General features: G+C 46.2%; 1 protein-coding gene across 4 annotated transcripts in view; it reads right to left on the bottom strand.

Moving 5' to 3' along the window:
- GATAD2A (GATA zinc finger domain containing 2A) overlaps nt 1–15,646 on the bottom strand; it is a 104,493-nt gene that overhangs the window by 72,021 nt on the left and 16,826 nt on the right. Inside the window, exon 1 of one of the 4 annotated variants that reach the window (XM_027587856.1) lies at nt 270–382. The exons of the other annotated variants lie outside the window; for them this stretch is intronic. The gene's annotated coding sequence lies outside the window, so the exon portion shown is untranslated. Of the gene's footprint in view, nt 1–269; nt 383–15,646 lie in introns of those variants that run through there. 4 annotated transcript variants of the gene reach the window in all.

The raw sequence follows: 15,646 nt of genomic DNA, 5'->3' as shown, positions 1-15,646 counted from the left end.
TAAAATGCTCAAGAATCAAATGTCTACATCTATCTAGACACGTCTGAGACTTTGGGAAGTGTCTGAAGTGTTAGTGTTTAGCACTGAGGATGTTTGATGTGTTACATTAAAGGACATCTCAAAGAAAATGTCACAAGAACAAATGAGGAAATAACATCTGTTAATAATGAGAAACTAAGAACTGGTGTCTCCCATTCTGTGTATATGCACCAATATGTGCTATATTAAGGAAATTCGCTGACAAACAGCCATAGGAAAACAAGGAATACCTTCAATCTCTAAGCCAAGCACTGGAGCAGAAAAGACTTCAGATTGTTTCTGGACTCTGCTCTCCTAAGTCCCCTGAAGACTCTAAGAGTCTCGTGTCACCCCAAGCAGCTGGAGAAAGTGCATCGAAGCCCCAACCCTGTGGGGACCAAAGAACACCGGCAGAATCCCTGTGCTCCAACATTCCCAAAATGATGTTACAATGAGCCTTCTCAGAATCACACATATCCATATTCTTTTTTTTTTTTTTAACCTCATAGTATCCGGCACAAGCTAAGCCATAAAAATATGAGTGCCTTTGTTCTTTTCTCCCTAAAATAACTCTTGGGAGGATAAAAATGCATGCTTATAAGAATGCAGGATATTTCTGAATTCAAAGGTTCCACTTTTTTTCACTGTACTAAGATATAAGTAACATCAAATTGACCATTTTAGCTAGTAACTGTACAGCTCAGTGGCGTTAAGTCCGTTCACATTGTTGTGCAACCATCACCACCACCGTCACCATCCATTTCCAGAACTCTGTCACCTTGTAAAACTGAATCTCTGTCCCCAATTAAACACTAACTCCCCATTACCCCCACCCCAGCCCCTAGCACCTGCCATCCCACTTTTCTAGCTCCATGAATTTGACTATTCTAGGGACTTATATTAAGTGGAATCATACAGTATTTGTCCTTTTGTGTCTGACTTATTTCACTTAGCATGTCTCTTAAGGTAGAACCACATACATCATTTTAACACTTTGGGGCCAAAGTGTGTACAGAACAAAGTCCATAGGCCTTGTATATTCACAGCCAAATGTATGACTCTAGAACCCTGCTTCCCAGACCAGCCATGTCCCTGACATCCTCCACGATCAAGCAATCCTTCCCTCCACTCTCCAAATAAACTACACAAAATGTCACTGGAAAAACTTAGAATGGTAAAATGAGAGCAGCAGTAAACATTATGCCTCAGATGGACTTTAAGTATGCCTATCTTATGCCAGCTCTGACTTCCCAATGCACCTCATCTCCCTGGGATATACCTCTTCCAGCCCCATCTCACATCCAAGAACCAAAGGAATCAAGCAATGCCTGGTGGGTGAATGGTAAAAATGACTAACTTGTCTTGGACATAAACATTTCCTAAAATGGAAGCCAGAGATACCACAGCCCAATCCAAACCTACTCCCTGGAGCACTTGGGCTAGATGTGGAAACTTACACAGGCCCAAGAGGAGTGCAAGCCCTGAGCTCCTGACATGACCAACTCTACACAAGGGAGACCCATGCAACTAGCCCAAACAGCGTACCCGCCAATCACCATCAGTGAAAAGGAAAACACTGTACCACCCCCCCCCAACTTTTGAGCACCAAGCCCACCTATCTTGTGAGGCAGAGCCAGGCCCAGGGGATTCACCACACTGGCTGAGTCCATGGATGATGTTGCCTAGAAAAACAGTAACATCAAGTGACCCCAACATGAGGTACCCAACTCACACAGAGGGAGGGCATTTCATTGCCCATCATTTCAGATAGGAATGCCCAGAGCATCCCATCTCTTGGTCAACTGCTCCAGGATAGATTAAAAGAGGAATGGGGTGCCTGGGTGGCTCAGTCGGTTAAGCATCTGCCTTCGGCTCAGGTCACAATCCCAGGGTCCTGGAATCCAGCCCTGCATTGGGCTCCCTGCTCAGCGGGGAGTCTGCTTCTTCCTCTCCCTCTGCCCTCCCCCACCCCGCTTGTGCTCTGTTTCTCTCTCTCTCAAATAAGTAAATAAAATCTTTTTTTTTTTTAAAGAATTTATTTATTTATTTGACACAGAGAGACAGCAAGAGAGGGAACACACGCAGGGGAGAGTGGGAGAGGGAGAAGCAGGCTTCCCGCCGAGCAGGGAGCCCGATGCAGGGCTCAATCCCAGGACCCTGGGATCATGACCTGAGCCGAAGGCAGACGGTGAACGACTGAGCCACCCAGGTGCCCCAGTAAATAAAATCTTAAAAAAATAAAATAAAAATAAAAGTAAGAGGAGCAAAAATGATTGTCTGGGGTTCTCTGCCTAGGGCAAGGCAAGCAGGCAGTCAGTCTCCTTTGCAAACACGTGTGTCCCTGTGTGACCTGTGAATGTAAAACATGCAAAGAATCCTCCTGAGAGGGGTGCCTGGGTGGCTCAGTCGTTAAGCGTCTGCCTTCGGCTCGGGTTGTGATCCTAGGGTCCTGGGATCGAGCCCCATGTCAGGCTTCCTGCTTCGTGGGAAGCCTGCTTCTCCCTCTCCTGCTCCCCCTCCTTGTGTTCCCTCTCTCGCTGTGTCTCTCTCTGTCAAATAAATAAATAAAATCTTAAAAAAAAAAAAAAAAGAATCCTCCTGAGATGACTAAAGAGTAGTCTTGAGTCTCCAGGACCAGTCAAAACAGGAAAATTTGGGAGTGAGGATCACAAAAAGTCCCACTTGCAGAAGACATCGCCTCCATCTTTGAGGCAGCCAATAGAAAATCCAATGGCAGCCAGCCTTATTCCCAAGAACATATCATCCAGGCTGCCTCCATGTCTTACAGGATCTCAATCAGCTATATTAGCTTTATAGCTGGCTGCCAGGTTTATTTTCATGTCAAGAAATAAAACCTCCAGCCGTTCTACTCTTAGGGAAAATTTTCTTGAGTTTACTTTTAAAAAAGCAACACCAGGGCGCCTGAGTGGCTCAATCGTTAAGTGCCTGCCTTCGGCTCAGGTCATGATCCCAGGGTCTTCGGATCAAGCCCCACATCTGGCTCCCTGCTCTGCGGGAAGCCTGCTTCTCCCTCTCCCACTCCCCCTGCTTGTGTTCCCTTTCTCGCTGTGTCTCTCTCTGTCAAATAAATTAAATAAAATATTTTATAAATAAATAAATAAATAAGCAAGCAAGCAAGCAACACCTTACTTATCATAAAGGCAACCTCCTGGAAAGGTGAGAATTCTTCTTTCACCAGTGGACAGTTACCTTCCACTACCACCGAGGCATTGTGGGCCCTAGCCACAGGCACCATGTGCTCCCTCAACCAGGTCTGGGTGGCCTGGAGCCTGCATGCGCCATGCAAGCAGGAGCAAAGCCACCAGCTGAGTACCTTCTCCAAGCTGTGAAGACAGCCCCTAAATCAGCAACACACTCACTCTCCTTTGGTGACAACACGGGCACCAACCCCGATCTGCATATTCATGAGCAGGGCAAAGACCAGTAAATTACACCAAGTCTCTGAGGAGCAGCATAAAGGCCATCCACTGAGCTTTCTTTCCCACAAGCCATCTTCCAACAGGCGGTCGTGGAGAATAAGCAGCTACACTGGTACACCTGAAACTAATGTAACATTATGGTGTCAACTATACTCAAATTTAGAAAGGGAGGGGGAGCAGACAGACTGCCACAATATGGTAATCTTGAGCAAGTACTGCCCAAGTGTTTAAGAACCGTATCTTATTTTTCAGAGTATTTTTCTTTGGAAGGGAAAAGGGAAAGCTTTTGTTGTTATTCAAGAGCACCCAGAGGCAGCAGCATTCTAAAGAAGGCCCCAATAGTATACATACAAATGAAGACCTGGGCCTAGAAGAAAAGAACTTCACAGTCCTGAAATCCAAACAAAGTCTACCCACAGTAGTTCACATAACTTATCTTTGAAAGGTCCAAGACAAGACAGAAATATTTTGGTCAGTTAGCAGTTGGTGGGATGGGAGAAATCTCACCAAAGAAATATAAATGGGAGAGGACCTCCAGTTTTCACCTCTAAACCCCACCCCACCTCTTCTCTCTGTCTTCTCACTACCAAGGAAAGTACCCACTAGCCATCCTACTACAGCTGGATGGACCTGGAGCCTCAGGTGATCTCTGCCACCTTGATTCCCAAGAAGGGTACTATCTTCCAAGCTGGCAACGGGAGACCAAGAAGCAGTGACTCGGGTCTATTTAAGCTGGTAGTTTCCCCGAACACTAAAGGTTTGCCTAAATCCAAATCCAGTGGGGCTAGTAAGTACCCAGGCAGGCAGCAGGCGCCCCGATAAAATCTTTTAAAAAATAAAACTCTGAGGGGGACGCCTGGGTGGCTCAGTCGGTTAAGCGTCTGCCTTCGGCTCAAGTCATGATTCCAGGGTCCTGGGATTGAATCCCACATCAGGCTCCTTGCTCAGCAGGGAGCCTGCTTCTCCCTCTCTCTCCCTCTGCTTGTGCTCTCTCTGTCAAATAAATAATCTTTAAAAAAAAAAAAAAACAAAACTCTGAGGTGTCACAAGATACAATGCAAATGTCACACGAACCTCTGCCTTAAAAGAAAGCATAAAGAAATCTGTAAGGGCCACACAGGCTTAGACTGTGCCCTCGATGGGACTTCATCTGTACCTGAGACTAACCCCAGAGTAAGCTGGAGGCCCCACAAAAGGCAGGACTCTGCCACACAAAGTCCATGTCCAACATGGACTGGAGTGTCTTTCTTCCATTTGTACAAGCCAGAGTAACTGCACATGTCAGGCTCCACTCCAGCAAGTAGCGCCGGCAGACACGTAAGCACATATAAGGCTACCCACCCCCACACGTACAAGCATGCATGCACATACGCATACACACACTCACAAATCTGCACATGTGCACACACAAGACCAATACATTCAGGCCACCACACAGGCACACAAAAGGCCAACACACTTTGTCCTCCAGGCAAAGGCACAGTTCTAAACCATCAACTGTTGAAAACACAGACCACACATCCCAGAGAATCACTGTCCTACATGGGCCAGGTCCAAACTACCTCACTCTAGTGTCTCTGAAGCACAGTCTTGCCAAGACAATCCAACCCCAATCAAGACATCCAGTGGGAAGTTGCCCAGGGTCTCAGGCCATCAGCCCTCCTTGTAAGGGAGGCCAGCACAAGTGTAGAGGGGCAGGACCACGAGGGGGGTGGTGTTCACTCACCTAAATCTTTACTGAGCCAGCCTTACAGGAGACCCTCCTGCCTCCTCCAAGGCCCACCCCACTGCCCTGCTCTGCCTCCAGCTGCCTCACACAGACCCAGGTCCTACCTAACCATCCAGCATCAAGATCCAGCCTAAGACCCAGACCCAGCAGATCTGTCCCCAAGACCACAGTGACACTACTGCCAAGGCGGGGGCTCTGCTGTCCCCATGGTCCAAGCCTCCTCCTGAGTGCTCAAGCATCAGTGGGGGAAGAAGGTGAGGGCCTAACTCTTCACTGAGAAAGCGACCATTAGGCACACAGTTTCAAACTGCTACAGAAAAGCCCACTGACAACTTCTGGGTCACTGAAAGAATCATCTTTTACATGTTGACAAGAGATTTTGTTATAAAGGAGGAAAAGAAAAGCATAACAGTGGCTAACAATTATTGAATTCTTTATTTGATATCAGGCAGGGTGCCAGCACTTTACATGCCTGATTTCATTTAATCCTTATAACCACAAAACAAGGTACTGCCAATGCTACCCACTTCACACGGGATACTGCCAATGCTACACTTCACATGGGGGTATTTCCAGTGTTACCCACACTTCACACAGGGTATTGCCCTTATTACCCCTCCTTCACATGAGGTACTACCATTGATACCCACACTTCACACAGGGTACTGCCACTCATGCCCAAACTTGACAAGTGAGAAAACAGAGACTGACAAAAGTCAACGTGATCGGCCAGGGTCAGAGGGCTAAGAAGTCCTGGGATCCTCCTCCCAGGCCCAGGCTCAAATCTGAACCACTGTACCAGCAGGGACAGTCTGACTTTGAAACCATCCTGAGGCTGGATCCTTCCCAAAGTTCTGGGGAATTTTCCTAGAGCAAAGATCAGCACACCAGCAATTCCTCTTCTAAAAGCACACTAACTTAACCCTTTCCTGAATTGCTAGAAACCTCATGGAGGACTGAGCCTCAACTGTTGCAAGCTGTATCCTGTGGACCAAGTAGCAAATTCAATGACTCCCTTTCTTTAAAAGGCACCAAACCCCTCAGGTGTTGAAGCACTATTTCTGAGCCCTTACCTGCCAAGGTACAAGCCAAAAGGTTTAAGGGACCTGATCAACATTGCCAGCCTGGGTCACAAACCAGAACCAATTTTTTTTTTTTAATATTTTATTTATTTATTCATGAGAGACAGAGGGAGAGAGAGAGAGGGAGAGAGAGAGAGAGAGAAGCAGAGGGAGAAGCAGGCTCCCAAGGAGCAGGGAGCCTGATGCGGGACTCGACCCCAGGACCCTGGGATCATGACCTGAGCCGAAGGCAGACGCTTAACCATCTGAGCCACCCAGGTGCCCCAGAACCAATTTTCATCTTCATTCCTATTAAGATGTACACACATGCCAACCACACTCTAGCCCATCACAGGAGCAAACCAGGGTCCCCCAGCAAGGAGCATATATGCAGATTTCTCTCCTCCTTTGCATAAGAACAGCACAGGGCTCACAAGTGTGAGGCAGTAAACACAGGAGACACAAACTAGTAGGAAGAAGATCAGTCTCCAGGCCACTGACACAACAGAGAGGACAGCAGAGGACATAGGGCTCAGGACAGTCCAGGCCCTACAAGCTCTGTGTAAGGGGTACCAGGCTGCTGCCTTCACTTAACTCGCCTGATTACTTACTCCCATCCTCCCCCCAAAATCAGGACTCTTGACAGCGTATTGTTCATCACCAACCAGGTGCTACTCTGGAACCCAAGTCATTTCTTTCCAAGTGCCAAATCCCCAAGGCCCCTTTCCTTTCTGCAACAACATGCCCCCTCCCCCCCACTCAACACTAGTGTTGTCACTCTGTGGGATGCCCACCTGTCTTCTCCCCTGGACACTGCCAAAAGAACCATGATTTGAAAACATTTCAGCAATGCATGAAACAAGGAACCTTTCTCAAACCAGGAAGGAGCAGCTGTTGGAATAATTCATCTGAATGTTTCAGAGGAGTCTTAAACGCTCTGGGTCTCTCTGGAAAAGTGTCCACAACCTCAAGTTGGAAAATCCTCAGAATCTAGAAAATGCAGGTTACCAACCAGCTCCTGGGGCAGTGGAATAATATCAAGCCTCTTCCTGGTCTCTCTAATTGCTACAATTCTTCACGTTACGGGCTGTGTCCATCTAGGTTCCATTTGTCATTACTTCACTCTTGGGAACAGAGCAGAACTTTTCCTACATATACGAGTACGAGATAGTCCCTTTTATTCTTTCACCTATTTTTTATGCTTTCTTCGAACACAAAGCACAATTAGTTTGGGAGGAGGAGACATAAGAACAGATTAAGTTCTGCACCTTCCCCCACAACGGAGGTAGCCACAATCTGGCAGATTCACAGACATACCCCTTGCATTCAAGAGGGTTCTAGAGGTCACAGAGGGCTTTCATGCCTCAGCCCACTGTATCCTCCCTCCTAGTCACGTAAAACAAAGAGGAGGCATCCAGCACCAAAGGCCAGACTATCTCACCAACATCCACTTTTTCCCCAGGCAGTAGATGCTACCTTGGACCACCTTCTCCAGGACCCAGTTCACTTCACCTTTGCTCAAATTCAGCACCCCTGAAAGCAAAGACCCACAATCTTAGAGCCTATGTCACCTTCCAGTCCTCATCCTGCAGCTACCTCTTAGACATGCTCATACCCACTCTTCCCTCTCTCTCAGGGCACCCTATCCTCCCTTATGTGGCTCTTAAGACCCTTGAGGGCAAGAAAAGGCCATCACTGGACTCCAGGGGTACAGCACAGGCTGAGCAGGGAAGGGACCCCATTTTTTTTTTTTTTTTTTTTTTAGATTTTATGTATTTGTGTGTGTATGTGAGAGAGGGAGAGAGAACAAGTGGCGGGTGAGGAGGGAGGGGCAGAGGGAGAAGCAAACTCCCCACCAAGCAGGGAGCCTGACGTGACACTCAATCCCAGGACCCTGGAACCATGACCTGAGCTGAAGGCAGATGCCTAACCAACTGAGCCACCCAGGCGCCCCAGGACCCCAGTTTTTGAAGGACAGATGACTTGTTCTCAACCCCTGGTATCCAGCTAATCCCCACCCAATCTCCTTGCACAGTGTCTCTGGCACCTGTCCCTGCTTTTTATTCCCCACCAGGCAAATTCAAGGCCATATTAGCTCATGCCTGCCTTTTATCAATGTCCCTTTTTCCTGACTGGCTTCCCTGCTCAGATCAAGTGAATACTCTCCTCACAAACTTCTGAGGGCTCTCCATGTTTTTCAGATGAAGTATAAACAGTCTTCCATTTTAAGTCATCAACAATAACTGGAACAACCTGCATTTTTTTTTTAACCTTATTTCCCACTATGACTTTCCATAAACCCTGAGGTCTGGGAGGGTTATCTGCCAACTCCATCCATCCTTGATGTTCCAGTGCAAGGAAACACTCCTTGTAAATGGTCTAGTTCAACATCACCAACCTTTTCCACAAGAGCTGTAGACCTCCGGGGACCAAGAAAACAGTCCCTTCTCAGAAGAGTGTGCTGGAGAGTAGAGGGAGATAGATCAGAAGCCCCATCTTGTTCATATCATGGCATATAACAAAAATTACATTTGCACAGCACACTGGAGTATACTTAGGGTTACTCACAACCTGGGGCTAGGACCACCTGGCTGCAAAGACATCTCTGCAACACTGTCACCCATCCCAGCCAGCCTGCTAAGAAGCTCTAGAGAATCCCACAGCCAGCAACAATCTCCTGATCTGTTCATTCCACCATGTGGTGGTGAGAAGCCTACACTGCATTTCACTTGATGGGGCACCTTCCAGAGCAGCTTAAGCGCTTAAATGTAAATAGTTAACTTAAAAAAAAAAAAAAAAAAAAGGCCAACAGTGGTTCACAGACTCAGAAGGATGGTTGAACAGATGAAAGTTACCTTAATTTTTCTAAGCAATTTAAGTTTCCTTTTTCCCTTAAGCCATAAACCAAGGAAACAGAGTGGACAAGCTCTCCCACCATCTTAACCTTCACAAAAGATGGGTGCACATCTGAAATGCTCACTCGATGCCAAGCCCCTTCCCCAGGGGATGACCTGTCCACTTTCAATGCCTTTTGTGGCCAGGTCACCTGATCGTCTCTCTGAAAAGAAGGACCCCATCCATACTCCCAGAGGGGGTGAGTGGGTGCCTACTGGCACTAGCAGTAGAAAAGGCCTCTGTCAGACTGTGACTCACCAATGGGTGTCCCTGGAATCCCTCATGGCCCCCACCCCCAATCTTTTCTCTTCCAAACAAAACATGTTCAATCCCTCTAACCGGTTCTGTGATACAGTTTAAAGACCACTCCAGCATCAGATTGTGCTATTCTAGAATCATCTAGCACCCTCCACTGGGTGTTAAGGACCCCCCCCCCACCCCCGGACTAGCACAGCCAATCACTGAAGCCTAATTCAGCATCTGACATTTAGCCCATTCCACCTTATTTCCATGGTTGCTTGTCTGGATCTTGAAATGGTCACCCACATATCACCTGAAGGATTTCTGCAAGTTAAGTGCCATTACTCTTTTTTTAATAGGGAAAAGGAGTTTTATGCTCTTAAAATTGAAAGCCATCACCCACTCAATTCCAAAACAGGAAACACTGCTAGTTTTGTTTCTGTTTTTGTTTTTTTAAAGGCAGCCCTGAGTTCTTCCTCCCTATGTCCTGTCCCATCCTTATACTACAGACACCCTGACCACCTCAGGGCTCAAAAAAAGATGAGGCTCCTTCACTTGTCCTGATGGCACCATGTGATGTACAGAATTGTTGAATTACTATATCATACACCTCAAATTAATATGACACCGTACTGTTAACTGAATTAAAATAAAAACTTAAAAAAAAAAGATAAGGCCATGAGGAAGGAAACCTGCCATTAGACCTCCTAATTAGGGAGGAGGAACCTAGGACAAAACAGAACTGACCAAACCAGTGGATGGAATTAGAGGGTATTATGCTAAGTGAAATAAGTCACTCAGAGAAAGACAAATATCATATGATTTCACTGATCTGTGGAATTTAAGAAACAAAACTGATGAACATAAGTGAAGGGAAGGAAAGATAAAATAAGACAGAAACAGAGAGACAAACCATAAAACTCTTTTAACTATAGGAAACAAACTGAAAGTTGCTGGAGAGGAGGTGGGTGGGAGGATGGGGTAACTGGGTGATGGGCATTAAGGAGGGAACTTGACGGAATGAACACTGTGTGTTTTATGTAACTGATGAATCTCTAAGTTCTACCTCCGAAACTAATAATATACTATATATTAATTAAATTGAATTTAAATAAAAAATTTAAAAATTAGATAAATAAGTACCTGACCAAACCACAGAGAAGTAAGGACATGGGGTGCCTAGCTGGCTCGGTTGGTAGAGCATGCAACTCTTGATCTCAGGGTTTTATGTTCAAGCCCCACACTGGGTATAGAGATTACTTAAAAGTAAAATCTTTACAAGAAAAAAAGAAATAAGGATGACAGCGATCAGACCAAGGAGGCTCCAGAAGAGAACAGAGAGCTACGTTCTCCTTCCTTCTGCAAATTAAACCAGGGGTACGCCACTCCTCCTCTCAGGCCTCAGTTTCCAGTTTGTAACATCAAGAGCAGCCCCACTCATCTTGAAGTCTGTGCTATGTTCAGTAAAACAGCACATGGAAGCAAGCTAGTCCCAGGTGAATCCTAAACTTGTCTGGGGCCCAAGGATCAAACATAGTTACATTTTTAAAGCTCTGCCTGACAAACATAAACTGACTACAAGGCTGCAATTTCATTTCCATCCAGACTTGGTACGTTAATATCTCTGCCCAAGAAAACTTCAAAAGCAGACCAGGCAACTCCTACTACTGACACTGGAGGTTCCTCCTTCTCCCCAGACTTTACCAGAGACAAAAGCCTCAACAAGAGAAATTTCAAAGTTTGGGAAGGGAAAGCAAGAGACAGATGACCCACATACACACTGCTAAGACAGTTAATCAAACAAAAGTGTTAAGGAAAACACTAATCAAACCTGGAAATCTCCCAGGGTTCCAGTGCGTATAAGAGAGAGAATCCCAGGGAAGGTGTGGATTCAGAATCCTCTGAAAAAACCACTGCCATTGAAGGGGCAGGTGCGAACCCTTTACATGCACAGGAGTAACACATGAGACAACAAAAAATGAAGTTCAGGGGCACCTGGGTGGCTCAGCAGGTTAAGCGTCTGCCTTCTGCTCAGGTCATGATCCCAGGGTCCTGGGATGGAGCCCTGGAGCCCACATCACACTGGGCTCTCTGCTCAGCAGGGAGCCTGCTTCTCCCTCTCCATCTACTGCTCTGCCTACTTGTGTGCTCTGTCAAATAAATTAAAAAAAAAAGTTTTATAAAAAAAGAAAAATGAAGTCCAATCATTTGAACTGGCAACGTTCTGTCAATGATACACAAGTCCTGAGAATATCATAGGTCTGGAGTGACTTGACCAATTCAACCAATGCCTTCAAACCAAGAATTCAGTTTGCTACACTCCTACTTTCCCCAAACCATTGAGCAATTGGGAAAAAAATGTGTTTCCTCTGCAGATGTGAATAAGGTTGTAGTGGCAAAGTTTTCAGAACTTGCTGAGTAAACCTGGCCAAACCAACAAGAAAACTAAAACTCTCTTACCACCACAAAAATCCACCAAGTGAAGAGAATACAGGCCTGAAACCTGCTCACCTCCAAGGTCATGTTGAGCAGCTGCCTCTAAGGTAAGAATATGTGGAGTACAGTTTAACAGCCACTGACTCAAAGGCTAATTGCACAGAACAATTGGGATTAGAGGAAATGTTATGCTGGGATTATATGCAGGTTTAAAGCCACAGGGTTTCTTTTTTTTCACCTCCCTTCCAAATAATTTGATGACCTTTTTAGGTGAGATCTCCTTACAATAAACTCTAAAGACCTCCAAATTATGAGGCTGTGGTGGAATTTTGTTATAAAGAAAATCCAAAGCCTCAATCTGAGTGTTTCATTGTATGTGATAATAGAGATGTGCGACCTTCTGGGAATCATTATGTAGTTGTCATCTAGGGGCAGAATTTTGTCTTAGAGGTGAATGGAGGAGTCAGGAGCTGGGATACCTCTTTTGAACATTTCCATTTGTCCTCACAGCCATCCTAGGACATCAAAGATATATTCCCCATCTACAGATAGGAAAGCTGAGACCAGGTAGGCAGGCAACCCACCCAAAGCTGAAAAGCACTAAATTACTCAGTGGCGAAACCCAATCTGTCCAATTCCCAAGCCAGCTTGAGAGCAGTAAATCTGGAAGGAGACTAGGATTCAGTCCCAGGCTTTCCCATTTGCCACTGCATGCACCATCAGGAGGCAACCCACTTCCCATCGCTGGCCAGAGACCACTTAGGGATAAAGCCAAAAGTGCTAGGGGTCCCTCCTGGTTCTTAAAGGCAAGATCCCCTGGCAAATATCTTCCCATCTCACACATGGAGGCACTGTTCCTAAAAGTCAGAACATGAGATTCAGCAAAGCCAGGAAAGGGGCTATCTCCTTTCCCCTGGTGGGGCCCCACCACCCAACTATCTTGTATCACTAGGGAAGCGCCCAGGCTAGTGGAAAAAACATACAAAATCTGAACTCATACAGGCTGGAGCCCACTCCCAGTTGTAGAATATTCAGCAAGGTGGCCCTAGAAAGTGTCACCCTCTGTAGGGGACTTTGGCTTCTTCCATCTGGAACATGGGGACAGGCTATGGCTCCAAGGGGCACACAGCAGTGACAGTTTGTCCTGAAAATGTGGAGGTGCTCCACACCCAAAGCAAAGCAGTATCTTTGTGCTCTGCCTCATCCATTCTAATCATAACAGCATTCACTGAACTATATACACACTAGGCCCTGTGCTAAGCCACTTGAATTTATTATCACATTCCAACTCAGTTGTTCAAGGTAGACATTACCTCCTTTTTAGAAACTGGAAACAGAGGGTAAGGTTCAGTCAGCAAGGTCACTTCACTAGAAAGTGGCAAGTGGAACTTACACCCAACCTAAGGCAAAGCCAGGGCTGGTCTATGACACCACTGCAGGGACCTGCTGCCTGGAAATAGGGCACAGGGGCTCACTTCTCACTCAGCAAACAGCAGGTAGCCCTGGATGAGGAACTGGTTGGCCACTACAGTACAGCAGTATTTTTTTAAAGTGTGCCCAAAGGCATCACCTCATTTAGGCTGAATTAAGTTTGAAGATTCAAATCAAAAGATCTGATCAGCATGGCAGGTCAGGTGGTGCCATGTCTGGAGACAAAGCTGCAGGAGGAGGAAAGGCTCAAAGATTCTTCAACCTTCAACAAGTGGAGATTTTCTCATCAACCCCACACTGCCTCTACTCTCTCCTCAACCCACCCCACATCCCCAGCTGCAGCTAGCTATCTTTGAGGCCAAGCAACCTCAAAGTACTAGTCTCAAACCTTCCCCAAAACTCCTACCTCAATTTGCTGAGAGCCCACTTGCAGGTATTGTCCATATGCTGCCAGCACGCTCTATCTCAGATGCTGGTCTCTCTCATTCTCAGACAGATATCAAGCCTTCAGTCCTTTCATATAAGGAGCCAGGAAACAAGAAGGCAAGGCCCCTGACAAACTTGCCCAAGAAACAGGGTTACCTTTCTGAGGATCCTGAGAAAGTGGGTGCAGTGCACTGAGAAGCTGCAAGGGCCCTTCCCCCCCCCCCCCCAGAGGGTTCCGGAGGATTCCCAGTCACTTCCTAAGGCTACCTGCAGGTATTCAATTAGAGTAAGTTCCTTTGTCTTCTAAAAGACTAACCTACATTTTCATCAGACAAAAAGAGGTCACAAATACAGCCTAGAAAACAAGGGGAGAGGCAATAAGCCCATGGTCTGACATTCCTCTTGACTAAAAAGTCCTGGATCATGTTTGCCAGCATCTACAAGTATGCAGGATCTGTCCCCAGCTGTTACTTTTGCTTCTAAGAACACCAACCAACCTCACTACTTCCACTTCCCTGCCATCACTTCAGGTCCCATCTTTTATCTTAACCTTAACCGGTGGCCTTCTAATTCTGTGCAAGATGTAGCTTTGCACAGTTAGAACATCATTACCCAAAAGAATAGCAACCTGAAGCCAGACTGTCTAACTAACCTTCTAAAACAATTCAGATAACTCAAGAGCATCCATTCTAACAGTCGACCCCACTTAGCAGGCAACGAACACAGTCCTGTGAGCCTCAAATTATGACACTGCCAACTTGTTCTTCCGGTTTTGCCACACTTCCCAACCCAACAACTGTTACAAGGAAATCCCAGAGATGCTCTATTACCCCAGGACGACTGCTCATAAAGACCTCACCTAATCACCTGTTTCATCATCTTTCCAGTTTTCTACAATGAGCATAAATTAACTCAATTATCAGGGAGAGAAAAAGGTCTAGGGAAAATAGCCTTGCTCATTCCATCTAATGACCCAGAAACATCACAAGTCCAAGCAGGTAGTTCTCCAGACAAGTATCTGAGTTGCCCATACTTTTGGAGGTTAGCACACTGACATTCCTTAACTGAACTCATTGGTAAGGCCGTTACATTTTGGTCTCTGTTAGGAATTGACAATATCCAAGACTCTGAGAGTCATTCTTAATTTTCCCCCAGGAGAACAAATATCAGAAAATGCCAACATTTGGGGCACCTGGCTGGCTCACTTGGTAGAACATGTGACCCTTGGTCTCAGAGTCGTGAGTTCAAACCCCATGTTGGAGGGTAGAAATTACTTAAAAAAATACAGGGCGCCTGGGTGGCTCAGTTGGTTAAATGACTGCCTTCAGCTCAGGTCAAGATCCTGGAGTCCCAGGATCGAGTCCACTCCCTACTCAGCAGGAAGTCTGCTTCTCCCTCTGACCCTCCTCTCATGTGCGTTCTCTCTCTCAAATAAATAAAAAATCTTGAAAGAAAGAAAGAAAGAAAATAGGGGCACCGGGTGGCTCAGTCAGCTAAGCGTCTGCCTTCAGCTCCAGTCATGACCCCATGACTGGGGTCCTGGGATTGCGCCCCATGTCGGGCTCCCTGCTTGGTGGGGGCTCTGCTTCCCCCCTCCCTCTGCTTCTCCTCAACTCATGCTCTCTCTCATGCGTGTGCTCTCTGAAATCAAATCTTTAAAATAATAATAAAGAAAAAAAATAAATGTAGGATCGCTTTAAAAAAAAAGAAAGAAAAAAAAATGGCAACATTTCAGAATGGCTTCACTACTCTCCCACCCACACCCTTCAGAAGCATCCTTCAGTGATCTGCTACCTAAGGCTCAAGATGGTCCTGGCTGTGAACCCCATCACTGCCTTGTCCTCTTCGACAGGGATCCCACTGTTGTCAAGGTAAATCCCAGACCCTCTTGGGGTGTGTGTGTGTGTGTGTGTGTGTGTGTGTGTGTGTCTCTCTCTCTCCTCTCTCTCTGCTCCAACACACCCTAATCT

Source organism: Zalophus californianus, chromosome 1 (assembly GCF_009762305.2).
Source record: "Zalophus californianus isolate mZalCal1 chromosome 1, mZalCal1.pri.v2, whole genome shotgun sequence".
NCBI classification, from domain to species: Eukaryota; Metazoa; Chordata; class Mammalia; order Carnivora; family Otariidae; genus Zalophus; species Zalophus californianus.
This window is presented reverse-complemented; position numbering and strand designations above follow the sequence as displayed.